The sequence below is a fragment of the Aulostomus chinensis genome, chromosome 1 (genome assembly GCF_037954235.1).
Source record: "Aulostomus chinensis isolate RoL2024-O1b breed Wild chromosome 1, RoL_Achi_v1.0, whole genome shotgun sequence".
NCBI classification, from domain to species: domain Eukaryota; kingdom Metazoa; phylum Chordata; class Actinopteri; order Syngnathiformes; family Aulostomidae; genus Aulostomus; species Aulostomus chinensis.
The window spans coordinates 18765559-18793420 of NC_141320.1; the positions used below are offsets into that span (position 1 = coordinate 18765559).

General features: G+C 43.3%; 5 non-coding genes across 5 annotated transcripts; all 5 read left to right on the forward strand.

The window, feature by feature from the left end:
* The first annotated feature begins 26 nt into the window (after positions 1-26).
* On the forward strand, positions 27-217 carry LOC147270650 (U2 spliceosomal RNA). Its single transcript, XR_015117421.1, has one exon. It is a non-coding gene; the product is annotated as a U2 spliceosomal RNA (small nuclear RNA).
* A 775-nt stretch (positions 218-992) lies between these two features.
* LOC147270651 (U1 spliceosomal RNA) lies at positions 993-1156 on the forward strand. The gene has a single exon (XR_015116692.1). It is a non-coding gene; the product is annotated as a U1 spliceosomal RNA (small nuclear RNA).
* Positions 1157-1738: 582 nt separating this feature from the next.
* On the forward strand, positions 1739-1929 carry LOC147270652 (U2 spliceosomal RNA). Its single transcript, XR_015116408.1, has one exon. It is a non-coding gene; the product is annotated as a U2 spliceosomal RNA (small nuclear RNA).
* A 774-nt stretch (positions 1930-2703) lies between these two features.
* Positions 2704-2867, forward strand: LOC147270653 (U1 spliceosomal RNA). The gene has a single exon (XR_015116769.1). It is a non-coding gene; the product is annotated as a U1 spliceosomal RNA (small nuclear RNA).
* Positions 2868-16456: 13589 nt separating this feature from the next.
* On the forward strand, positions 16457-16529 carry trnar-acg (transfer RNA arginine (anticodon ACG)). The gene has a single exon. It is a non-coding gene; the product is annotated as a tRNA-Arg (tRNA).
* Positions 16530-27862: the final 11333 nt, after the last annotated feature.

Sequence of the window (27862 nt, forward strand, 5' to 3'; positions counted from 1 at the left end):
GCTCTCACGTCGGGTGGCTGACAGGCATCGCTTCTCGGCCTTTTGGCTAAGATCAAGTGTAGTATCTGTTCTTATCAGTTTAATATCTGGTACGTTCCCTATCCGAGAACCATATATTAAATTGCTTTTTGGAACAGGGAGATGGATCGGGAGCTTGCTCCGTCCTTTCCACGCATCAACCTGGTATTGCAGTGTTTCCAGGAGTGGTGCAATGCCCCGCATTTCTCGTCGGAAATAAAACAAGCCTCCGCCAGGCACTCGCTCACCTGCTCCACCCAAAGCCGGACCAGGGTTCTCCTCCTGCACTGCAGCTTTTCCTCAGCCTGCGGCCGCAATGGCCTTCCAGGAACGGTGCGGGCCCCTCCCCTTTTGTCAGGAGCAAATCCCGTGCTCTTCAGGCCAACTCTCGAGTGCTGCACATGAGGCCGGGGCTGGATTTCCGCCCGCGCTGCCGCTGGGCGTCAAGTTGTGGCTCCGTTTGCACTCCAGATAAGGATGGAGGTCCGCTGACGGCACTGCTCTCGGAGCCTTTCCCAAAAGGCTTTGGAATGCACTCTGAAAGACCTGAACCTTCAATGTGCCTGTTTTGCCCAGAGATGGGTTGTGAACTTGATGTTGAAATGTGAAACCCCAGCTTGCTGCCTTCAGTCTTTCGGAATTGGGCCGCTTGCGTTGACAGCTCTCATGGTCGCGACGCTCCATCCAAGGGTGAAAGCGGACGGAGATTGTTTTTTTTACTGCGGGGCACGATGCGTGCGGTTAGAGGCCACGCTGGTGCCCCCAGCGAGAAGGTGAGCCTTGAAAACGGCATCGGTCGAGCTTCCCGGGCTTGGGATATCCGACATCTGGCATCGTTGTGAGAAACAAAGGGGGCTGCGCACGCGGCAGATTGGCACAAGGTAGGAAAGATCAGGCGCTGTGTCGGCCTCCCTGCCTGTCAGTCAGAAGGCTGTGTCCCTGGAGCTCATGTCTGTTCCTAAGCTCAGCGAGTCATACTTACCTGGCAGGGGAGATACCATGATCAGCAAGGTGGTTCTCCCCGGGTGAGGCTCAGCCATTGCACTGGGGCTGGGCTGACCCTGGTGAATTCCCCAAATGTGGGAATCTCAACTGCATAATTTCTGACAGTGGGGGACTGCGTCCGCGCTCTCCCCTGTGATCGTGTGAAAAAAGGAAAGAAAGAAAGGCCGACCACAGCGGCAACAACAACAACGGTGACCGCCTGTCCCGGCCAGTTGGCGGTCTCCTCTTGTGCTGGTCAGCCTGAGGAGACCGCGGAGGTCGTAGCCTCGATGAGCTCCCAGTATCTCTCACACCTTCCAGCCCTAAATGAAGAGGGCAGGGTTTCTGCCACATTTAGTTGAGGGTCATGGTATCTGACAAGCCCTGGGCTCAGGACAATACATCCACGGCTCGTCTTCGCAGTAAGTGGAATGATACCAGAGAATTCATGCGTGGGAGGAGATCAACTTGGAAAACCCCGACTCCAGGATGAGTCGCTGGCTTGTGGCTTTGAACACCGCTTTGTTTTACTTTGAGTTGCCCCACTAGCATAGCAGGGTGAAGGCACCGATTGCCTTTGCTTTGGATAGCAGTGGGGACAACCAGTGTGCCAGATGTAGTGTTTATGGCACTGCATTTTGTGTCGCCACCCAAAATGTTGCAGTTCCTGCCCACAGCCGCGGCCGGGATTGGCTGTACCGGGGGTGCTGGCTCTCACGTCGTGTGGCTGAGAGGCATCGCTTCTCGGCCTTTTGGCTAAGATCAAGTGTAGTATCTGTTCTTATCAGTTTAATATCTGTTACGTTCCCTATCCGAGAACCATATATTAAATTGCTTTTTGGAACAGGGAGATGGATCGGGAGCTTGCTCCGTCCTTTCCACGCATCAACCTGGTATTGCAGTGTTTCCAGGAGTGGTGCAATGCCCCGCATTTCTCGTCGGAAATAAAACAAGCCTCCGCCAGGCACTCGCTCACCTGCTCCACCCAAAGCCGGACCAGGGTTCTCCTCCTGCACTGCAGCTTTTCCTCAGCCTGCGGCCGCAATGGCCTTCCAGGAACGGTGCGGGCCCCTCCCCTTTTGTCAGGAGCAAATCCCGTGCTCTTCAGGCCAACTCTCGAGTGCTGCACATGAGGCCGGGGCTGGATTTCCGCCCGCGCTGCCGCTGGGCGTCAAGTTGTGGCTCCGTTTGCACTCCAGATAAGGATGGAGGTCCGCTGACGGCACTGCTCTCGGAGCCTTTCCCAAAAGGCTTTGGAATGCACTCTGAAAGACCTGAACCTTCAATGTGCCTGTTTTGCCCAGAGATGGGTTGTGAACTTGATGTTGAAATGTGAAACCCCAGCTTGCTGCCTTCAGTCTTTCGGAATTGGGCCGCTTGCGTTGACAGCTCTCATGGTCGCGACGCTCCATCCAAGGGTGAAAGCGGACGGAGATTTTTTTTTTACTGCGGGGCACGATGCGTGCGGTTAGAGGCCACGCTGGTGCCCCCAGCGAGAAGGTGAGCCTTGAAAACGGCATCGGTCGAGCTTCCCGGGCTTGGGATATCCGACATCCGGCATCGTTGTGAGAAACAAAGGGGGCTGCGCACGCGGCAGATTGGCACAAGGTAGGAAAGATCAGGCGCTGTGTCGGCCTCCCTGCCTGTCAGTCAGAAGGCTGTGTCCCTGGAGCTGATGTCTGTTCCTAAGCTCAGCGAGTCATACTTACCTGGCAGAGGAGATACCATGATCAGCAAGGTGGTTCTCCCCGGGTGAGGCTCAGCCATTGCACTGGGGCTGTGCTGACCCTGGTGAATTCCCCAAATGTGGGAATCTCAACTGCATAATTTCTGACAGTGGGGGACTGCGTCCGCGCTCTCCCCTGTGATCGTGTGAAAAAAGGAAAGAAAGAAAGAAAGGCCGACCACGGCGGCGGCAACAACAACGGTGACCGCCTGTCCCGGCCAGTTGGCGGTCTCCTCTTGTGCTGGCATGCCTGAGGAGACCGCGGAGGACGTAGCCTCGATGACCTCCCAGTGTCTCTCACACCTTCCAGCCCTAAATGAAGAGGGCAGGGTTTCTGCCACATTTAGTTGAGGGTCATGGTATCTGACAAGCCCTGGGCTCAGGACAATACATCCACGGCTCGTCTTCGCAGTAAGTGGAAGGATACCAGAGAGAATTCATGCGTGGGAGGAGATCAACTTGGAAAACCCCGACTCTCAATTCTGACGACATCACTGTCGCATCATTTTGAGATCATTAGCAATTCTTCTTACATCACTGTCGCATTATTTTTAGTTTCATAGCAACTCTTACTACATTACTGTGTCATTATTATAAGGTTTTTTGCAACTCTTCATAAATTACTGTCAGCATCACTTTGAGTTTATTAGCAACTATCACTACATTACTGTCAGCATCATTTTTGAATTCATTAGCAATTCTTCCGGCATCACTGTAGCATCATTTTGAGATCATTAGCAATTCTTACTACATCACTGTCACATCATGTTGATATCATTAGCAATTCTTACGACATCACCGTAGTATTATTTTGAGGTTAGTAGCAACTCTTACTACATGACTGTCAGCTTCACTTTGAGGTTGTTCAAAACACTTACTACGTTACTGTAAGCATAACTGAGTTTATTAGCAACTATCACTACATGACTGTCAGCATCACTTTGAGGTAGTTCGAAACACTTACGACATTACTGTAAGCATCACTGAGTTTATTAGCAACTATCGCTACATTACTGTTGGCATTATTTTGAGTTCATTAGCAATTCTTACTACATGACCGTCACATCATTTTGATATCATTAGCAATTCTTACAACATCACTGTAGCATCATTTTGAGATCATTAGCAGCTCTTACTAGATTTCCGTCAGCATCATTTTGAGTTTATTAGCAATTCTTCCGACATCGCTGTCGCATTATTTTGAGTTTTGTAGCAACTCTTACTACATGACTGTCAGCATCACTTTGAGGCCATTCGAAACTTTCATTCCATTACAGTTAGCATCATTTTGAGTTCATTAGCAATTCTTGCTACATCACTGTCGCATCATTTTGAGACCATTAGCAATTCTTCCAACATCACTGTCGCATTATTTTGAGGTTCGTAGCAACTCTGACTACATGACTGTCAGCATCACTTTGAGGTATTTCGAAACACTTACTACATTACTGTTAGCATCATTTTGAGTTTATTAGCAATTCTTATGACAACAGTGTAGCATCATTTTAACGTTAGTTTCAACTCTTCCTACATTACCGTCAGCATCATTTTTAGTTTTTTAGCATCTCTTACTACATCACTGTAGCATCATTTTGAGTTCATTAGCAACTCTTCCGACATCACTGTCGCATTATTTTGAGTTTAGTAGCAACTCTTACTACATGACTGTCAGCATCATTTTGAGGGAGTTTGAAACTCTTACTACATTATTGTAAGTATCACTGAGTTTATTAGCAACTATCACTACGTTCCTGTTAGCATCATTTTGAGTTCATTAGAAATTCTTCTGAAATCACTGTCGCATTATTTTGAGGTTATTAGCAACTCTTAATACATTACTGTCCGCATCATTTTTAGGTTACTCGAAACTCTAACCACATGACTGTCAGCATCACTTTGAGGTTATTCGAAACTTTCACTACATTACTGTTAGCATCATTTTGAATTTATTAGCAGCTCTTACTTGATTACCGTCGCATCATTTTGAGATCATGAGCAATTCTTCCGACATCACAGTCGCATTATTTTGTGGTTTTTAGCAACTCTTACTACATGACTGTCAGCATCACTGAGTTTATTAGCAACTATCACTACATCACTGTCGCATCATTTTGAGATCATTAGCAATTCTTCTGAAATCACTGACGCATTACTTTGAGGTTCGAAGCAACTCTTACTACATTACTGTCAGCATCACTTTGAGGTTAATCGAAACTCTAACCACATGACTGTCAGCATCACTTAGTTTATTAGCAACTATCACTACATTACTGTTAGCATCATTTTGAGTTCATTAGCAATGTGGGGCTTTGATTGGGAATTGTAAGAAAAATCACTGAATGAACAACACAAACACAGACTGTGTCTGAAATTCCAAACCTGCACCCGAAACCAGTGTGGAATCAATTGTATCCACTGTCAATCCTGATTCTGGAGAAATTTCTTTGTGTGTTTTGATGGACGCGAGCCAAGCAGAAATTTCCCACAATGCAATAGGGCGGCGTTTGGTCAGTGTTGAGCAGGCGTCAGTCTGACAATGATGTCATATTATTGTGTCATCACTTGACCAGACCCAAAAGTAGGCTCAGGTATCAGTTTCTTCTCAATGCTAATGTCTGCTAGCTTAGTCTGCTACTTTGATGGCTCTGCCTGCTCAAAGGTCCAGACCCCTGGATGTGGTGGTTCCTACCTGAACGTAGATTCTGTCAGCTCATGTTGTTAAATCAACTCACCAGGAACACCAGTAGATTTCAATGGACTGACAATGAGTCTCATTGAATGGGTGTCTCGTCCAATGAGAAACAATCAGTCTCAGGTTGAAGCTCATCAATGAGGTCTTGTGGATCAGTGGCTTGCATGAATGAATGAGTTGGAAGACTTCTTGGAAATTAAAGAGGATTTAATACAATTAAGAAAACACTTAAGACAGAGTGATAATTCCAGCAGAGTAATTAAGGCCCATATTGAGTAGCAGGTATGAATTAGCCTGGATTTATCTGAGCTTCAAGTAGACGGCTAAGAGGCAGGTGGAAAGGTGTGTAGGATGAACGATGGTGACCTCCAACCAAATGAAGAGGACTGAGTGGAGGCTGACCAGCTCTACGGAGTCAGGCGGAGTTTGGCAGCGAGACAGGAGTCCAGGCCTGAATTGGTGAAAACCAACGTAACCGGCTTACGTTCTCAGCTGGATTCTCCCATCGATGTACGACGCCTCTCCAACGAACTGGTGGGAGGACGGCCTCCAAAGCCTCCACCTCGTCGACCGTGGCTCCCGCTGAGATTCGCTCGATGAAGAAGGGAAGCGCGTTGATTGGCTACCCTCTGGTCTCAGGCTGCTGGCTGCCTGGACTAAGCTGCTCTTCTCCAACACAAAGGTGGCTTCTCTCTCTTCAAGGCTCACAGGAGGTCAAGAGTGTAGCGACCGTGAGCCGAGATCGATGATGAATTACAAAAATAGAAAATCAAAAAATAAATTAGAGGAATAGAAAAGAAAAGGGGGGGGGGCGGACCAGCTGCTCTAGGAGCTCACACACAAAGGGCAGAAACAAGAAGCACTGAAGAGAGCGCCAGCAGTGGATGGTGCCACCACTGTTACAGTAAACTGGTCCGCCTCAGAGCAGTGACCTTTGACCTGTGAGGGGTTGTTGGCCAATCAGCACACTTTGCTGTCTTCAGTCCTTCTCAGATATCAACAAATGAAGCTGGTTGAACAGACAGCAATCATCATCACTCAGAGACATCACCTGGAGAGGAAGACTGCTCAGAGTTCTGACAATGACAGTGAAGAGACAAGGAGAGCTGGACAACCACAGACAGTGAAACATTCGGAACATCATGTTGATACACGTGTGTGTGTGTGTGTGTGTGTGTGTGTGTCAGAATCGGAATCAGAATCTTTTATTTTCGTTGTAGGGGGGGGGGTACAGTGACAATAGTTAGAGCGCTCTTCCAGAGCCACCGTGCACCACAGAATGCAGATACAAAGAAAAGATAGAAAAGATAAAAGCAAGATAAAAGACACTGTTAGAACAGAAAGATCCATAAACCCACCAACCAGAGGTGTGTCTGGTACAGATGTGGAATTATTGGCTCACACAATGTTGAGGCAACTGGAAGAAGACAAACAAAAAAGGCTGGTGAGATCCAGACCTTCATCAAAAATGGTCCTGGAGAACTGTTCAATGTGTCAGGACTTCTGTCCATTGTCTTCTGCTTATCCTGTTCAGGGTCATGAGGGGGTGGAGCCTATCCCAGCAGCTTTTGGGCGACAGGCCGTGTTCACCCTGGACAGGTCACCAGTCCATCACAGGGCCAACACATCCACAGACAAACATTCCAAGCCAGACTCAGGAGGATCTCTCCACCCTACAGACTGTAAAGGAACCATCAAAGATGGCAGTTGGAGTTCTGTGGATCTGTGCTGGATTCCTCGTCCTCACGGACCAGAAGTCTGTCTGAAATACTGCACTGATTGATGATCTTTTCATGAATCTGGAAAAGCTTCTAAAATGAAAGGAAAACAATCCTATCTTCTTCATGTCTCAAGCCAAATCAAACCAAGAGTTCTTTTATCATATTTTTTTAACCGGACGTCTGCTTTGACTGGTTGGTTGTTGAAAGAGAGCAGGACAGGACAGACAGCAGAAGACAAATATAGAGAAGGAAAGACAAAAGACAGAGAGAAAGGAGGGAGAGAATGACAAAAAGATGGGAACAAGATGAGGGTGAAAGACAAGCAGAGAGAAAGACAGAGGGACAGGGGGATGGAAGACAGACACACAACCAACAACAGCAGCAGCAATAATAGTAAACTAGCTGCCAATGATAACGTCTCCTGGTCGCTGAAGCAATCAACTTCATAATAGGAGGATTGAAGAGCCAGGAAATAAAATATTAGCACAATACTGATGTGAATGTTCGTGCAATACTGAGAACACTGATATGTAGACGACTAGTAGGGGCGGCACGGTGGTGCAAGAAGACAAACAAAAAAGGCTGGTGTGATCCAGACCTTCATCAAAAATGGTCCTGGAGAACTGTTCAATGTGTCAGGACTTCAGAAGCTCCAATCCTCTCTAAGGTCCAGTGAGAGTGGAAGAGATTATAAATGAGAGAAGCAGAGCCCTCACTCAGAACTGAACCAGCTCAGTTGGGAGAGCCTTAGACTGAAGATCTAAAGGTCCCTGGTCCGATCCCAGGTTTCAGCAGAGGAGCAGCATTGACTTTACTTTCCAGTGGAGGAACTGCAGACATGAAGGAAACTAACATCTTGTCCTGTGCAGTCTTGTGACATTCAGGACATTTTTGGAGCCTCTTGTTGGATTTTGCCACAGAGAATCAGAGCCAATCAAAAGCATGGTGGACTTCAACATGGAGGACTGAACAAGTCAAGAAAGCATCAGTTTGACCTTCACAGGTGTTTCTGTTCCTGTCTCAATGCTGTAGAAAGAGCCTGAGGAGCTCAGACGGTAGAGCATCAGACTTTTAATGTGAGGGTCCAGGGTTCAAGTCCCTGTTCAGGTGCTGTGGAGGTTCCAGTGTTTGACAACATGGTACTGGATGAAGTTTAGTGTTGAACAAACTGTCAACATTAAAAGTAGAAGTGTTCTTGTCTTGCCACTGTGAGACAGTCGCTAGAAAACTGACCAACAATAATTTCATGTGGCATGCAATTAACAAAAGACCTACATTGATGGTCGAGGGGGGGGCTGGAGCCTATCCCAGCATCTACAGGCCAGAGGCGGGGTTCACCCTGGACAGGTCACCAGTCCATCACAGGGTCAGCACACAGAGACGAACAACCATTCACACTCACATTCATACCTACGGTCAATTTAGAGTGTCCAATCAGCCTCGTCCCCAATTACATGTCTTTGGACAGTGGGAAGGAGCCGGAGTACCAGAGAGAACCCACGCATTCATGGGGAGAACATGCAGGCTCTACACAGAAAGATTCCCCACCCGAGCCTGGACTCAAACCCAGAACCTTCTTGCTGTGAGGCCACAGTGCTCACCACTGCACCATCATGCTGCCAAGCTCTCTTCTACTTTCCTCAATTGTGTTTCTTTCATGTCCTCCTGAGATCAAAGACAGAATTCTAGCGATTGTCAAAGCCCTGATGACATCATCAGGAATTCTGACTTTGATCTGGAGACTCTTGCTTTAATCTGAATTTGACCTGACTAATGTTTTAGTTTAGGTTGCATGATACCGACCACCTCATTTCTCCTGATGGACTGGTGACCTGTCCAGGGTGAACCCTGCCTCTTGAACAACGTCACCTGGGATCGCCCCCCCCCCCCCCCCATGACCCCATACCCCCTTCCCTCATGTGACTCTTTCATGCGGGCCTCTCAAAACAAAAACATGGCCGCCGCTCCTGTCATTTTCGGAGGAAAGTGCCTTCTTCCAAGATAGTTTTGATTTAATAAAGCATTCTGATGACATTTCTAGAGAGAAATATGCATTTTGTTTTCATAATCTTTGCTCAGTTCTTGTGTTTAATCTTTGGTTTTTTCGTTATTACGATGAATCTTTCACCTCTCGGAAGAGAGTCGTTACAGTGTCACATTTCTACTGTTGCTATGTTGGTTGCTAAGGACGCCATTACGGACGAGTGTCATTTCAAGATAGGTTTGATTTTTAAAAAGCATTTTAAGGACATTTCTGGCGAGAAATATAAATTTTATTTCCATAATGTTCGCTGTTCAATAAAGAATAATATGAAATGGATTTTAGTGCCCCAGGAATTACAAACATCTGCTTCCGTGGAAGTCGCCCCCGTTCTTCTGTGAGAAAATCCGGTAGTTGTCGCTCACTCCGAGGAAAAAAAACAAATATTTTTAATACTTCATCTTTTGATTAATAAGACAATCTACAAATTCATTTAATTTCTGGATGTTTATTCTACCTACGAAGTCCATTTGTCACCATTATAGATCGACCAATCAGCATTAAGAATATAAACAATGACTCAAACTAATGGCGGTCTGCTGACGTCACATCCGTCACAGAGGCTCACTCCTGCACTCAGAGGTGGCCTTTTAGTTCCATCACTTCACGCTGTATTTACAGATTTATGATTGAGGGGAACAAACCACTCTGATGTCTGGGTTCATCAAGGATATCATTAAAGAAATCCTAACTATCTGGCCAGTTAAATTGATCCTAACTGTTCTTCAGATATTGTGCTGGTAATGTCATGTAGTTTCTTTTCCAATGTAACTTTGTCGTTCTGATGTGTGTATTTTTACTGCTCCAACAAAGCTGTTCCTCTTCTGGGGAAATCAATCATTCAGGCAATCAATAACTGAGTGTCTCTGATGCTGTACTGTAGTATTGCAGTACAACAACACTCTGATCCTTCCTTTTCAAATGTTTTTATTGTGTTTCTCTCATCAGGTGTTCAAAATGATGACAATAAAAATCAATAATTGATATTCAGCTTTGTTTCAACAATAATAACTGATCAGAAATGAGGCCTGATGGCTGCAATAGCAGCTTTGTGCTGTTCAGTGAGTCCTGCTATAAAAAGGAGTCAAGGCGGTCTTAAAGATGTGAAAATGTTCCAAAGATCCTTCTTCATGTTGGTCCTGAACAAGATTGGTGACAGGCCTTTTTTCAAAGGAGCTCCAAAAGGCTCACTTAACCCTTTGAGGCCTGGCTGAGACACGAGGCCTGTTGACCTTTGACCCTGTTGCTCTTTTGCTCTCATTGGCCTCTCCAGTGGATACAGACCTGAAACTTTATGAAATCCTAATCTGGTGGAATAATTCTCGAACCCCCTCCCAAACAGGAAGTGGCTTCAGGAAGGAGGTGGGGCTTCAAAGTTTTAAATATTGGTTTCTGGCAGAGGTGTGAACTCCTCCCAGAAAGCTCATCTCATTTGGAGCAACTTTGACCAGTTATGATGCTTAAAGACTTTACTGGACTTTGCCACGCCCTTTACGGACAGCAGAAAGGACTTAGGGGGGTCAAACCACCACAGATGCGATCCTTCGAGAACAGAACAACACACTCAAATTTCAACTTCCTAGGTTCAAAGAGAAAAAACTATCCCCTTGTGAAACTGGGCAAAATCAGGGTCTGGGACTTCTGCACTCCGAGAGCCTTTTGGAGCAGAATTGAGGATCAAATCTGGGTTCTGGTGTTTGTACTTGGGCTACATCCACCAAACTTTACACACATAGTGTGATGCCCCAGAGTAGCATGTGCTGGGAATTTCAGCCATCTAGGTGCTAAGGGGCCCAAGCACGGTCCCGGGGCATCCACTAACCCTAAGGGGCTCCTCAAAGTCTGGCCCCTCTTCCCTGGTTTCATTTGAGCTGAAGCCACCAAAAGTCACACCAATGGTTGATGTCAGTGAGAGGACTGATTCTGACATTTTCAGCCATCCAGAAGTTACAGAGCTGAAACACAAGACCCCAAAGCCCCTTCCATGTTTGTTGCCAGAGATATCGTAGTCATGACTGTGCACCTCCTTTATGAAGAAAAACAAAACAACTACTGCTTTGGGGCTTGTGTTCAGGGTTATTATATTATATTATTATATTATGTTATGTGTGTAAAGTTTGGTGGATGTAGCCGGATGGGCCGGTGTGAGCAGGCATTTCAAAATATATATTTCTGGTAAAAACGCAGAAACAGCGGTTAGTTTGTTTTTGTGTTAAAATGAGAAACACACCCATCCAGTTGTAGTGCCACCACTCAGCGGCCACCTTGCAGTCAGAAGCCATGAAGAATGTTGCCCAGTAAGAGGAAGGAGAAAGGAGGAGCCGAAAAAGAGAGACTCCGCAAAAGAAAAGCAGCCGAATTTCCAAAACTCGACGCGTTCTTCCAGGGCTGGACTGGGAAGAAGAGACGTCAGGTGTTGGAACGTGTAGTGGAAGAAGAAGGTCTCTGTGAGTAGTGAAAGAGTATCACTCTTTTAACATGGTTACTGTCTTCCATGTAGAATACTGCACTTTATTTTAATTTTTGAAACTTCAAAATGTGCGCATACATCCTCTGGTATGGCGTGTGCTTACACATATCGTGTAAATAACCATGGAGGGCTGCCAGGGATGAAAAATGCCAGGGCCATTTTTTGGTCCCAGTCCAGCCCTGCTTCTTAACCTGCTCACGGTGTCCTGTCAGCTGTCTTCCCTCAAGGAGGTGGCCATTCTTGCTCTGGAGCAGTTTCAAAAATAGGCCTCAGCACACTGCCTCTGTGCCATGCCTCTCTCATGCTCCTCTACTCTTTGGTGCACATGCCTCCAGTCTGTCAGGCCTCTAATGAAGACACTTGGATCACTGGGCTTGCTAAAAGCAGGGCAAACAAAACAAAACAAAGCATGACGTTGACCACAATAAGTCAGCCATTTCCACGTCGTGCCGTCCGTTCTAACGAAGAGCCTCGGACAACAGGGTTTATGGAATCTTGTTGAGGATGAAACTTTAAAAAATCAGTCCTCTGTGTGGAAGAAGGGCGACTAAAATAGTCTCCAACTGACTGATCTGACTCCTCCACTTCCATTGCAACAGCATGGCTTGACTAAGAGAAAGAGAGAGAGCTGAGAGATTTCATTGGACGAGCCCAATGTCCTTCAAGAAAATCAACCAATGGGCCGCGTTTCGCGTCTCCGATACCGTTACGGTCGATTAAAAACTATACACTTTTGAAAAAAAAATTATGACAGTTATGGGCCGGCCCAAAGATGTGCATCGGCCAGGTGGCCAGTCCAGCCCTGGGTTCACCCTTGATGGGTCACCAGTCCATCCCAGGACCAACACACACAGACAGACAACCATTCACACTCACAGTCATTTAGAGTGTCCAGGTAACCACTACCCTCTTGATGTCTTTGGACTGTGGGAGGAAGCTGGAGTACCAGAGAGAACCCACACAGAGACAGGGAGAACCTGCAGGAGGGGTGGAGATCGATGAGTCCTGGAGACGTTCAATAATGTCCACAACTTTGGCACCAGGAAGACAGCAGGTGATGGCACCTGGGAGTTCAACAGACCTGATGATTGAACCACCAATCACAAGGATTTCAGCCTCCATTGTAAACAGAGAGTTTAGATGAGAGAGAACCTGCTGTCAGCCTCACCAGTCAGGGCAGTGGCAGAGGCAGCAGAGTTGAATGAAGCAGGACCACCTGGCAGGTCTCAGCTGGAGGTGATGACATCACTGGCCTCAGTCCTCACCAGTGCTCTGCCTAGAAACAGGGACGATGGAGAGAAACCAGTAGAAGCACTCTGAGAGTTGGAGACAGCAGGAGAGAGACCACGACAGTGTCACCCATGGGAAATTGTTGGATCCACTCAGGACAGGCTGGACAGACACAGATCAAAGACAGAATTGATGATGATGTCATCAGGAGGCTTTGATAGTGTTTTTATTTGTACCTAGAATTCTGTCTTTGATGTCAGGAGGACATGAAAGAAACCCAATTGAGGAAAGTAGAGGAGAACATTCAGCTTCATTAGAAACACTTGAACTGTTGAACAGTAGAATTTGTTTGAAACAGTTTACAACACTGAGTGACAGGATTGAAGAGGGAAGGTTTTTGTGTTTTCAGTTTAATCCTAACTTAAAACTGGGCATGAACATTTTTAGTCGTTCACATTCTAACATACAGAGGAAGTCATGACATTCCCTTTTTTTTAACCTGTCCTGTTCAGGAAATGGAAATGGAAATTTAGCTGCTATGTTGAATCAGAAAAACCTTTTGAAGTCTACTTTTGCTTCAGTCAGAAAGTGGACTGTTGTTAACTCTCACAATGGTTGGTGATTGTGGAGGAAGACAAAGTCCTTATGAACCTCTTTTTAACAGACACACATTTCTAAAGACACTGGTTCATTTTATTTTTCTTCTTTTAGCAGAGGATGGTTTTGATCCATCGACCTCTGGGTTCTGGGCCCAGCACGCTTCCTCTGCTCCACTCTGCTCTACCACTGATGGTGCCAGGAGGCCTAAAAACACAAAACACCAATTCAATCCAGGACCTTGGATCCTAAACTGAAACTCCATCACACGGTGGCTCTGCTGGGGCTCCCACAGGTGAGTGAGGCTGAGCTCCAGTCTGCTCTGAGGAGGCAGCAGACATCTGCACCACTCAGAGGTTTGGTTGGTGGCTTTGACAAAATCCCAACAAACTCAAATCCTGTTGAATCAGGAAGTTCTAGTTGAACTCTCATCCACGTCACATGACCAAGAAAACCTCCTCTTTCATTCAGACCAGAACAGACAAACATAGAAACATTGTTTCAGCTTCTGATCAAACAATAACATGTTCTTGATTGTTTGTCATGTTCTATTAATCAGACTGATGATCTCTGGATGTTCTAGGAGGGGGGTCTGTTTCTGATGAAGCCTGTTTGGTCTGGGGGGGTTAAGATGGTGGGGGCTGTTTCAGCTCTAGTGCTGAAGGCTTTCACCATGACAGTCAGACTCTCCTCTGTCCTTCATGGTCCCTCAAATGTGCAGTGTGGACCTCACACACTGAAATTTAGCCTGAAAAGTCTTCATGAAAAGCAGTGACTCAGAGTCTCTGTGGCGCAATCGGTCAGTGCGCTTGGCTGTTAACCGAGAGGCTGGTGGTTCGAGCCCACCCAGGGACGATGAAGAGGCTCTACTGGTGCTTAGGAGTCGCTGTGTTAATGATCTGAATGTGTACGGACAGATTGACCCTCCACAGCAGACTCATGTCACAGATCTCTGGATGAGACGCTTCAGTGTTAAATTTAGTCGTCGTGTGTCATGCAATGTTGAGGAGGCCTGCTGGCTGTGGGTAAAGTGGGGGCTCAGAGTTTGTGGAGTCGGCTCTGGAATGAAGGGGGTCACTGTTTGGTTCTCAGATGCTCCAGCTCAGGTTAGCGAGGTGGTGGAGAAACCAGTGAGAGCTCTGCCAGCTGGAGCCTCTTGGGTCCTGGGAGGCTTCACTCCTGGAGGTGGAAATGATGAGGAGTTTTAAAATCTGCTCCTCTTTCACGCTGACTTGTTTTCTTGGGTTCCCTCTTTCATTCATGTGTGATTTTAGTCTCAGCTCTCTAAACCTGAATGGAGCCAAACCCATTTTAAAAGAGCTGCTCTTTTAAACTCCTGGAGATCAAGAGGATCCTGCCATGTTTGTCCAGGAGACCCACAGCACAACAGTCAGTGAATGGGGATGCAGGCAGGCTTTTAATGGAGGTCATTTGAAGTCCCAAGTCCAGTTGGAGCAGAGGCTGGAGTTTGATTCTCCAGGAGTTTTTGTTGTTGTTTTTTTACCAGTTTCTTTTGGTTTGGAGGAAATCATTCCAGGTGTTTGAAAGAAGGTGAGAGCAACTTTGGCAAATGTTCAACTGGTGTTTTTAAATGTCTTTGCACCAACAAATGGTGGACAGGACAGCTTTTGAGACATTTTAATGCCACCGTTCAACAGTGAATCTGCTGGTGTCCTGTTTTTAGGAGCTGATGGGAGCTGCACAGAGAAGCTCTTTGAGACAGGAACCATTCAGAGCTCCATCCTGCTTCTTCCAGCAGGATCCACTGATCCACCAACACACCAGCTGTTTGATGAGTGGAGGCTTTTGACCAGGATTCCTAGACAGCACAGCTGGACTCACGCAACAGCTAACTTGTTAGCACCGACTAGACAGGAGCGCTTCTATGGTTTTACTCAGTGGTTCAATATTTTTAAGAGATGTCCCATTCAGCCTGTGGGTTTGAGTGATCACTCTTCAGTCTCCTGTTCTGTTTTATTAAAATATTCATTTAAAAGCTCCTGAGAGAGAGAGAGGGAGAGGGAGGGAGAGAGAGAGAGGGAGAGAGAGAGATAGAGGGAGGGAGAGAGAGAGGGAGAGAGAGAGAGAGAGAGGGCGGGAGGGAGGGAGAGAGAGAGGGAGAGAGAGAGGGAGAGAGAGAGAGAGAGGATCAAACTGATCTCAAACTTGACTTCAAAATTCTGATTATAATCATTTTTACTCCTTGATAGATTCATCACTACAGTGTCATAGAGGGTCCATTACTATTGCAGTATATTAAAGAATATAAGAACGAGGTTACCATCCATGGAAATATAGTATTTCATGTATTGCAGTATATTTTCAAAGATATAACACTTTAATTTTTTTTAATAAGAGAGGCTTTAATGTCTGTCTTTGATGTCTAAACTCTGACTCTGATGTCATTGGTGGTGACTGAATTCTACCCCCTGACAGACTGGGAAGGCTCCTATTGGTGATGTCATCATAAATACATGAAGGTCTTGTTTCAATGTTTTAACATTAAAGCTCATCTTGGTAAAACAATCAAGTTACCTGAACTAAGTTCTTGAAAAAAATGACTGTCACTGACTTAAATAAATCAAATCTACTTCAAAGTTCCTTCTGTTGTCATAAGTCGGCCATTTTAAGTGTACTTGTAGTTCCAGAACATTCCAAGAGGAGATGATATGAATCATGTTGTTAGATGAACTCTGTTCCTCTGCTTTGATGTTGGTGGACTGAGGGGAGTTTGCCTGAACCTGCTTGGACCTGCTGGCTCCTGCTCAGTCCCTCACTCAGCCTCACTCAGCCTCAGCAGCACGGCTCCACTGAGGACTGATTCAGGTTCCTTGCAACCAAATAGGAGGAGAGCTGAACCTTCTTGCTGGGAGGCCACAGTGCTGACCACTGCACCATTGTGTCCCCTGAAAATGCCACCACCTTGTTGGGCTTTTCTGTAAAAGCAAGCACACATGAACACAGCAGCTTCTTCACAGGGCTGGTGGCGCAATGGATAACGCGTCTGACTACGGATCAGAAGATTCTAGGTTCAACTCCTGGCCAGCTCGCTTTGAACTTTATACTGAGAAGATGAAGTGAGAACCAGTGATCAAAGTCACTGAAGTCCTCCCAGGTTTCCTCCTTGTCTGCTGGAAACATGAACACATGAATGATCCTGCTACCTCTCATGTTAAGCTGCACTTGACAGTGACAGCAGGAGAACAAAAATCCCAGTGTGTCATCAACATTTCCTGTCAAATCAATGATAGAAGCTGTTGAATTTCTGGATCAGAACAAGGAGAAACCCACCCCTCACAGCCAGAAAAGCAATCTGTTATACGCTGTCAGATGCAGTGAGGCCTGCACGGATCTCTACATAGGGGAAACCAAACAGCCCCTCAACAAGCGCATGGCCCAACATAGAAGAGCCAACTCTGGAGGACAGGACTCAGCGGTTTTCCTCCACCTCAAGGAGGAAAGCCACTCCTTCCAGGACGACCATGTCCAAATACTCGACAGAGAGGACAGATGGTTTGAAAGAGGAGTTAAAGAAGCCATCCACGTCAGGATAGAGAAACCATCTTTGAACAGAGGAGGTGGACTGCGACATTTCCTTTCACCTATTTACAACCAAGTCCTTTCAAAACTTCCCCAAAGAGCTCAGCTGAAAGACCTACGTGGAACGGCTGATGCCAGCACAGCCCATTAGCATCTGAGTGGTCGGTGAAACACCCTAACGACCACCCCTGAAACTCCCTGACACCTCACAACGACTGTCGTTTGGAGAGGCCAGGTGAGTCTCGGGAGGGTCGTTTCCACCACAATAGCACTGACCACTCCCAAATAGGTTTATAAGCTGGAGTTTCCACACTCTTCACTAGAACTGAAGAAGCCTCTCGGATGAGAGGTGAAACGTCTTCAAGATAAACTTACGTCCAGTTGACCAGATTTTACTTCGCTTCGATCTACGATGACCTGGATGAATGAGAACCTACACATACATTACTGTCAGCATCACTTTGAGTTTATTAGCAACTATCACTAAATTACTGTTAGCATCATTTTGAGTTTATTAGCAATTCTTACGACATCACTGTAGCATTAAATTGAGTTCATTCGCAACTCTTACTAAATGACTGCCAGCATCACTGTGAGGTTGTTCGAAACTCTTACTACATTACTGTAAGCATCACTGAGTTTATTAGCAACTATCACTACATTACTGTTAGCATCATGTTGAGTTCATTAGCAATTCTTACGACATCACTGTCCCATCAGTTTGAGATCATTACCAATTCTTCTGACATCACTGTCGCATTATTTTGAGGTTCAAAGCAACTCTTACTACTTTACTGTTGCATTATTTTGAGTTTCGTAGCACCCTTACGACATGACTGTCAGCATCACTTTGAGTTTGTTCGAAACACTTACTACATTACTGTCAGCATCACTTTAACTTTATTAGCAACTATCACTACATTACTATTAGCATCATTTTGAGGTTAGTAGCAACTCTTACTACATGACTGTCAGCATCACTTTGAGGTTGTTCGAAACTCTTACTACATTACTGTAAGCATCACTGAGTTAATTAGCAACTATCACTACATTACTGTTAGCATCATTTTGAGTTCATTAGCAATTCTTCCGACATCACTGTAGCAATATTTTGAGGTTCGTAGCAACTTTTACTACATTACTGTCGCATTATTTTGAGGTTCGTAGCAACACTTACTACATGACTGTCAGCATCACTTTGAGGTTATTCAAAACTTTCACTCCATTACTGGTAGCATCAATTTGAGTTCATTAGCAATTCTTACTACATCAGTGTCGCAACATTTTGAGATCATTAGCAATTCTTCTGACATCAGTGTCGCAACATTTTGAGATCATTAGCAATTCTTCTGACATCACTGTCGCATTATTTTGAGGTTCGTTGCAACTCTTACTTAATGACTCTCAGCATCACTTTGAGGTTGTTCGAAACTCTTACTACATTACTGTAAGCATCACTGAGTTTATTAGCAACTATCACTACATTACTGTTAGCATCATTTAGAGTTCATTAGCAATTGTTACGACATCACTGTCGCACTATTTTGAGGTTCGTAGCAACTCTTACTACATTACTGTTGCATTATTTAAAGGTTCGTAGCAACTCTTACTACATTACTGTCAGCATCACTGAGTTTCTTAGCAACTATCACTACATTACTGTTAGCATCATCTTGAGTTCATTAGCAATTCTTCCGACATCACTGTCGCAATATTTTTAGGTTCGTAGCAACTTTTATTACATTACTGTCGCATCTTTTTGAGTTCATTAGCAATTCTTACTAAATCACTGTCGCATCATTTTGAGATCTTTAGCAATTCTTCTGACATCACTGTCGCATTATTTTGAGGTTCGTAGCAACTCTTACTACATGACTGTCAGCATCACTTTGAGGTTATTCGAAACTTTCACTCCATTACTGTTAGCATAATTTTGAGTTCATTAGCAATTCTTACTACATCACTGTCGCATCATTTTGAGATCATTAGCATTTCTTCTGACATCACTGTCACATTATTTTGAGGTTCGTAGAAACTCTTACTACATGACTGTCAGCATCACTTTGAGGTTGTTCGAAACACTTACTACATTACTGTAAGCATCACTGAGTTAATTAGCAACTATCACTACATTACTGTTAGCATTTTTTTGAGTTCATTAGCAATTCTTACGACATCACTGTCCCATCAGTTTGAGATCATTACCAATTCTTCTGACATCACTGTCGCATTATTTTGAGGTTCGAAGCAACTTTTACTACTTTACTGTTGCATTATTTTGAGGTTCGTAGCAACTCCTACTACATGACTGTCAGCATCACTGAGTTTATTAGAAACTATCACTACATTACTGTTAGCATCATTTTGAGGTTAGAAGCCACTGTCACTACATGAGTGTCAGCATCACTTTGAGGTTGTTCGAAACTCTTACTACGAATCTAACAGTAATGGAGTGAAACTTTCGAATAACCTCAAAGTGATGCTGACAGTCATGTACTAAGTGTTGCTACAAACCTCAAAATAATGCGACAGTAATGTAGTACAAGTTGCTTCGAACCTAAAAATATTGCGACAGTGATGTCGGAAGAATTGCTAATGAACTCAAAATGATGCTAACAGTAATGTAGTGATAGTTGCTAAGAAACTCAGTGATGCTTCCAGTAATTTAGTGATACTTGCTAAAAAAATCAAAGTGATGCTGACAGTAATGCAGTAAGAGTTGCTACGAACCTTAAAATAATGCGACAGTAATGTAGTAAAAGTTGCTACGAACCTCAAAATATTGCGACAGTGATGTCGGAAGAATTGCTAATGAACTCAAAATGATGCTAACAGTAATGTAGTGATAGTTGCTAATCAACTCAGTGATGCTTACAGTAATGTAGTAAGTGTTTTGATTAACCTCAAAGTGATGCTGACAGTCATATAGTAAGAGTTGCTACGAACCTCAAAATAATGCGACAGTAATGTAGTAAAAGTTGCTACGAACCTCAAAATATTGCGACAGTGATGTCGGAAGAATTGCTAATGAACTCAAAATGATGCTAACAGTAATGTAGTGATAGTTGCGAATCAAGTCAGTGATGCTTCCAGTAATTTAGTGATACTTGCTAAATAAATCAAAGTGATGCTGACAGTAATGTAGTAAGAGTTGCTACGAACCTTAAAATAATGCGACAGTAATGTAGTAAAAGTTGCTCCGAACCTCAAAATATTGCGACAGTGATGTCGGAAGAATTGCTAATGAACTCAAAATGAGGCTAACAGTAATGTAGTGATAGTTACTAATCAACTCGGTGATGCTTAATGTAATGTAGTCAGTGTTTCAAATAACCTCAAAGTGATGGTGACAGTCATGTAGTAAGAGTTGCTACGAACCTCAAAATAATGCGACAGTGATGTCGGAAGAATTGCTAATGATCTCAAGATTATTTCTAAAAGTAATGTAGTGATAGTTGCTAAGAAACTCAGTGAAGCTTACAGTAATGTAGTAAGTGTTTCGAACAACCTCAAAGTGATGCTGACGGTCATTTAGTAAGAGTTGCTAATGAACTCAATTTAATGCTACAGTGATGTTGTGAGAATTGCTCAACAACTCAAAATGATGCAAACAGTAATGTAGTGATAGTTGCTAATAAACTCAAAGTAATGCTGACAGTAATGTAGTATGAGTTGCTACGAACCTCAAAATATTGCAACAGTGATGTCGGAAGAATTGCTAATGATCTCAAAATGATGCGACAGTGATGTAGTAAGAATTGCTAATGAACTCAAAATGATGCTAACAGTAATGGAGTGAAACTTTCGAATAACCTCAAAGTGATGCTGACAGTCATGTAGTAAGTGTTGCTACAAACCTCAAAATAATGCGACAGTAATGTAGTACAAGTTGCTTCGAACCTCAAAATATTGCGACAGTGATGTCGGAAGAATTGCTAATGAACTCAAGATGATGCTAACAGTAATGTAGTGATAGTTGCTAAGAAACTCAGTGATGCTTCCAGTAATTTAGTGATACTTGCTAAAAAAATCAAAGTGATGCTGACAGTAATGTAGTAAGAGTTGCTACAAACCTTAAAATAATGCGACAGTAATGTAGTAAAAGTTGCTCCGAACCTCAAAATATTGCGACAGTGATGTCGGAAGAATTGCTAATGAACTCAAAATGATGCTAACAGTAATGTAGTGATACTTGCTAATCAACTCAGTGATGCTTACAGTAATGTAGTAAGTGTTTCGAATAACCTCAAAGTGATGCTGATAGTCATGAAGTAAGAGTTGCTACGAAACTCAATATAATGCGACAGTAATGTAGTAAAAGTCGCTACGAACCTCAAAATATTGCGACAGTGATGTCGGAAGAATTGCTAATGAACTTGAAATCATGCTAACAGTAATGTAGTGATAGTTGCTAATCAACTCAGTGATGCTTACAGTAATGTAGTAAGTGTTTCGAATAACCTCAAAGTGATGGTGACAGTCATTAGGAAGAGTTGCTACGAACCTCAAAATAATGCGACAGTGATGTCAGAAGAATTGCTAAAGATCTCAAAATGATGCGACAGTGATTTAGTAAGAATTGCTCATGAACTCAAAATGATGCTAACAGTAATGGAGTGAAGGTTTCGAATAACCTCAAAGCGATGCTGACAGTCATGTACTAAGAGTTGCTACGAACCTCAAAATAATGCGACAGTGATGTCGGAAGAATTGCTAATGAACTCAAGATGATGCTAACAGTAATGTAGTGATAGTTGCTAAGAAACTCAGTGATGCTTACAGTAATGTAGTAAGAGTTTCGAACAACCTCAAAGTGATGCTGACAGTCATTTAGTAAGAGTTGCTAATGAACTCAATTCAATGCTACAGTGATGTCGTGAGACTTGCTCATAAACTCAAAATGATGCTAACAGTAATGTAGTGATAGTTGCTAATAAACTCAAAGTGATGCTGACGGTAATGTAGTAAGAGTTGCTACGAACCTTAAAATAATGCAACAATAATGTTTTAAGAGTTGCTACGAACCTCAAAATAATGTGACAGTGATGTCAGAAGAATTGCTAATGATCTCAAAATGATGCGACAGTGATTTATTTAGAATTGCTAATGAACTCAAAATGATGCTAACAGTAATGGAGTGAAAGTTTCGAATAACCTCAAAGTGATGCTGACAGTCATGTACTAGGAGTTGCTACGAACCTCAAAATAATGCGACAGTAATGTCAGAAGAATTGCTAATGATCTCAAAATGATGCGACAGTGATGTAGTAAGAATTGCTAATGAACTCAAAATGATGCTAACAGTAATGGAGTGAAACTTTCGAATAACCTCAAAGTGATGCTGAAAGTTATTTAGTAAGAGTTGCTACTAACCTCAAAATAATGCTACAGTGATGTTGAAGAATTGCTAATGAACTCAAAATGATGCTAAAAGTAATGTAAGAAGAGTTTAAACTAACCTCAAAATGATGCGACAGTGATGTAGTAAGAATTGCTAATGAACTCAAAATAATGCTAACTGTAATGTAGATATAGTTGCTAATAAACTCAAAGTAATGCTGACAGTAATGTAGAAAGTGTTTCGAACAACCTCAAAGTGATGCTGACAGTCATGTAGTAAGAGTTGCTACGAACCTCAAAATGAGTCTGACAGGAATGTAGTAAGTCTGCTAATAACCTTAAAATAATGCTACAGTGATGTACGAAGAATTGCTCATGAACTCAAAATAATGCTTACAGTAATGTAGTGATAGTTGCTAATAAACTCAGTGATGCTTACAGTAATGTTGTAAGTGTTTCGAACAACCTCAAAGTGATGCTGAAAGTCATGTAGTCAGAGTTGCGACGAACCTCAAAATAATGCGAAAGTGATGTCGGAAGAATTGCTAATGATCTCAAAATGATGCGACAGTGATGTCGTAAGAATTGTTATTAAACTCAAAATCATGCTAACAGTAATGTAGTGATAGTTGCTAATAAACTCAGTGATGCTTACAGAAATGTAGTAAGTGTTTCGAACAACCTCAAAGTGATGCTGACTGTCATGTAGTAAGAGTCGCTACTAACCTCCAAATAATGCTACAGTGATGTCGGAAGAAATGCTAATGATCTCAAAATGATGCGACAGTGATGTAGTAAGAATTGCTAATGAACTCAAAATGATGCTAACAGTAATGGAGTGAAAGTTTCGAATAACCTCAAAGTGATGCTGACAGTCATGTGGTTAGAGTTGCGAGTAACCTAAAAATGATGCTGACGGTGATGTCGTAAGAATTGCTATTAAAATCAAAACGATGCTAACAGTAATTTAGTGATAGTTGCTAATAAACTCAGCGATGCTTACAGTAATGTAGTAAGTGTTTCGAACAACCTCAAAGTGATGCTGACAGTCATGTAGTAACAGTTGCTACGAACATCCAAATAATGCGACAGTGATTTAGTAAGAATTGCTAATAAACTCAACATGATGCTAACAGTAATGTAGAGATAGTTGCGAATAAACTCAAAGTGATGCTGACAGTAATGTAGTAAGAGTTGCTATGAACCTTAAAATAATGCGACAGTGATGTCAGATGAATTGGTAATGATCTCAAAATGATGCGACAGTGATGTCCTAAGAATTGCGAATGAACTCAAAATGATGCTAACAGTAATGGAGTGATAGTTGCTCATAAAGTCAGTGATGCTTACAGTAATGTAGTAAGAGTTTCGAACAACCTCAAAGTGATGCTGACAGTCTTGTAGTAAGAGTTGCTACTACCCTCAAAATAATGCTACAGTGATGTAGTGGGAGTTTCAACTGTTCTCAAAAGGATGCTTCAGTGATGTAGTGAGATTTGCTTCTAACCTCAAAATGATGCTACAGTAATGCAATGAGAGTTGCTATTGACCTAACAAATGATGCTACTGTGATGTGGTGAGAGTTGCGAAAAACCTCAAACATGCTGACAATAATGTAGAAAGAGTTGCTAAAAATCTCAAAATGATGCCACAGAAATGTAGTGAGAGTTGCTACTAATTTAAAAATGATGCTTACAGTAATGTCGTGAGAGTTGCTACGAACCTCAAAATAATGCTACAGTGATGTAGTGGGAGTTTCAACTGTTCTCAAAAGGATGCTTCAGTGATGTAGTGAGATTTGCTACTAACCTCAAAATGATGCTACAGTAATGCAATGAGAGTTGCTATTGACCTAATAAATGATGCTACTGTGATGTGGTGAGAGTTGCGAAAAACCTCAAACATGCTGACAATAATGTAGAAAGAGTTGCTAAAAATCTCAAAATGATGCCACAGAAATGTAGTGAGAGTTGCTACTAATTTAAAAATGATGCTTACAGTAATGTCGTGAGAGTTGCTACGAACCTCAAAATGATGCTACAGTGATGTGGTGAGAGTTGCTACGAACCTCAAAATGATGCAACAGTGATGTGGTGAGAGTTGCGACTAACATTAAAATGATGCTCCAGTGATGTAGTGAGAGTTGCTAAAAACCTCAAAATGATGCTACAGTCATGTAGTGAGAGTTGCTACTATCATCAGATTGATGCTACAGTAATGTCGTGAGAGTTCTCCTCACCTCAAAATAATGCTGACAGTAATGTAGTGAGAATTGCTAGGAACCTTTAAATGATTCGACAGTGGTGTCGTAAGAGTTACTACTATCCTCAAAACGATGCTCCAGTGATGTAGTAAGAGTTGCTACTACCCTCAGAAATGATGCTCTCGTGATGTGGTGAGAGTTGCTAAAAACCTCAAAATGATGCTACACTGATGTGGTGAGAGTTCTACGAACCTCAAAATGATGCTAGAGTGATGTGACAGTTGCTACTAATTTAAAAATGATGCTAAAGTGATGTAATGAGAGTTGCTACGAACCTAAGAAATTATGCGACAGTGATGTAGTGAGAGTTGCTACTAATGTTAAAATGATGCTGACAGTGATGTAATGAGAGTTGCGACGAACCTCAAAATGATGCTTACAGTGATGTAGTGAAACTGCGACTAACATCAAAATGATGCTTGCAGTGATATAATGAGAGTTGTTACGAACCTCAAAATGATGCGAACGTGATGTAATGAGAGTTGCTATTAACCTAAGAAATGATGCGACAGTGATGTCGTGAGATTCGCTACGAATCTCAAAATGATGCTAAAGTGATGCAATGAGAGTTGCTACGAACCTAAGAATGATTTTACACTGATGTAGTGAGAGTTGCTCCTATTTTCAAAGTGATGCTTCAGTGATGTAATGAGAGTCGCTACTAACCTAAGAAATGATGCTACAGTGATGTGGTGAGAGTTTCAACTAATCTCAAAATGATGCTTCCGTGATGTGAGAGTTGCTCCTAACCTCAAAATGATGTTACAGTCATGTGGTGAGAGTTGCTACTAATCTCAAAATGATGCTAAAGTGATGTAATTAGAGTTGCTACTAACCTAAGAAACGATGCGACAGTGATGTAGTGAGAGTTGCTGGGATGCTCAAAATGATGCTGACAGTCATGGAGTGAGAGTTACTACAAACCTCAAAATGATGCTGCAGTGATGAAGTAAGAGTTGACCCTATCCTCAAAATGATGCTTACAGTCATGTAGTGAGAGTTTCTGCTTAACTGAAAATAGAGCAACAGTGATGTAGTGAGAGTTGCTACTCATCTAAAAATTATGCGACAGTCATGTAATAAGAGTTTCTTCTCAAATAAGAAATGATAATCAAGTAATGCAATGAGAGATGCTACTAACCTAAGAAATGATGCTACAGTGATGTAGTGAGAGTTGCTACTAATGTCAAAATGATGCTGACAGTGATGTAATGAGATTTGATACTCACCTAAGAAATGATGCTACATTAATGTAGTGGGAGTTGCTACGAATCTCAAAATGATGCTGACAGTGATGTAATGAGAGTTGCGACAAACCTCAAAATGATGATTACAGTGATGTAGTGAGAGTTGCTACGAATCTCAAAATGATGCTTAAGTGATGTAGTGAGAGTTGCTACTAATGTCAAAATGATGCTACAGTAATGTAGTGAGAGTTGCTACTAATGTCAAAATGATGCTGACAGTGATGCAATAACAGTTGCTACTAATTTCAAAATGATGCTAAAGTGATGTAATGAGAGTAATGAGAGTTGCTACTAATTTCAAAATGATGACAAAGTGATGTAATGAGAGTTGCTACTAACCTGAGAAATGATGCGACAGTGATGTAGTGAGAGTTGCTTACAACCTCAAAATGATGCTAACAGTCTTGTGAGCTTCATCAAGACACAGGCCACTATTTGTGGTCATGCATCATTGTGGCTGACCAATGGTCCAACTTCATCAGTCAGTCAGTCAGAGACATTAGCATTTGTCGGCCTGGCCTGCTGCCAAAGACTAACTCTGCTTTAGTTGATTTACCTGTGCAGCCATGTCACGCTCCTCTCGGCCACCTCCACGGTCAGACGCCAGGTTAAACCAGCCAATGGCGTAAGAATCACTCTCAGAATCTGAAGCGCTCGTAGCTGCAGGGTTTTTCCACACAGCTTCTGTTGAGAGACAAAGTCCATCACTTGATTAACTCTCACCAACAGAAATGTGCAGTTTTCCACTCAGGACAGCTGCTGCATGCTGCTGTTTGTAAAAAGAAGGTCCAGTGGATCCGTTCAGTTCTACATTATTCAGCAGAGAGATGTCACCATTGAATAATGACCATATTTCCTAAAATTATAGCTCAACCACAGAGGGACCAGGCTACTAGAATGACCTCTGTTTACTAGAAGTGCTTCTCCTATGGTGGTGAACTCCTCAGCTGTCAGTGGAGTCAAATCTGTCTTAGAGAGGCCAGAGGTTCCCACACTGGTTCCCTCTCATCATGCAGCCCTGACAGCTGTGTGTGCTGTTCCAGCGTGTTGGCACCTCACTGATGAGTTTCAGGGTTGGCCCTCCCATCTGTTGCTGCACCTGAGCCAGCTTCTCCTTGGCTGTAGTGCTGATCTGAAGGATGTGACAGTGTTCCTGGCTTTGTGTCTGATGATGGAAGTGGGGATCTGATCACAGGATTTTCTGACTCCGAGATTCAGACGATGTGCAGTGCAGACTGAGTGGTGAATTTGGAGCTGTCTAGTGGATGCTGTCATGTTTGGTGCTGCGTCGCTCACAAGACACTTGACTTTGTTGGTGATGGCCCAGTCCTCCATCAGGCCTCTTTGGACTGGGGCCAAACTGTCAGCAGGGTGACTTTGTGGAAAGTCTTGCACTCCCAACACATTCATTCTCACGAATGCAGTGACAGGTCAGAGCCAAGGGAGCCTCCATGTCCACAGATGTCCACATGGCAGCTGGACTTCCTTTTTCACTCCTTCCCGTTCCTCCTGGTACTTTTTGACCACCGTTTGTTTGATGGTCTGAAAATGACACCCAGAGTAAATCAATACATTGAAATTAGAGATGAAATAAACTGGAGATATCAACTACTGCTTTAGATCATTTCCACACAAACCTTTCTGGTTGGCAAACATATGAGGCTCAAGGACCTGAACCAGTTCCCTGAACCCTTCCCTCTCAACAGTGCTGAGGGGCTGGCAGTCCTTCAGGATGAAATTCAGCAGAGCCTCATCCAGCATCTGCTTCCTGGAAGCTGGATGGTTAAAGATGAAGGAGAGAAGAAATGAATAGGAATTAATGATCAATGAAGCAACTGTGAGTCAGTTGGAGAGTGGCTGTATACCTGAGTTCATCCTGGTGGATCTGGGACTTCATTCTCATGCCTGGCCCCATCATGCCTCAGCACTGAAGAGGTGCTTTTGTTGAGATGAGACGCTTCTGTCCAACAAATGCCACATTCAACCTGCAGAA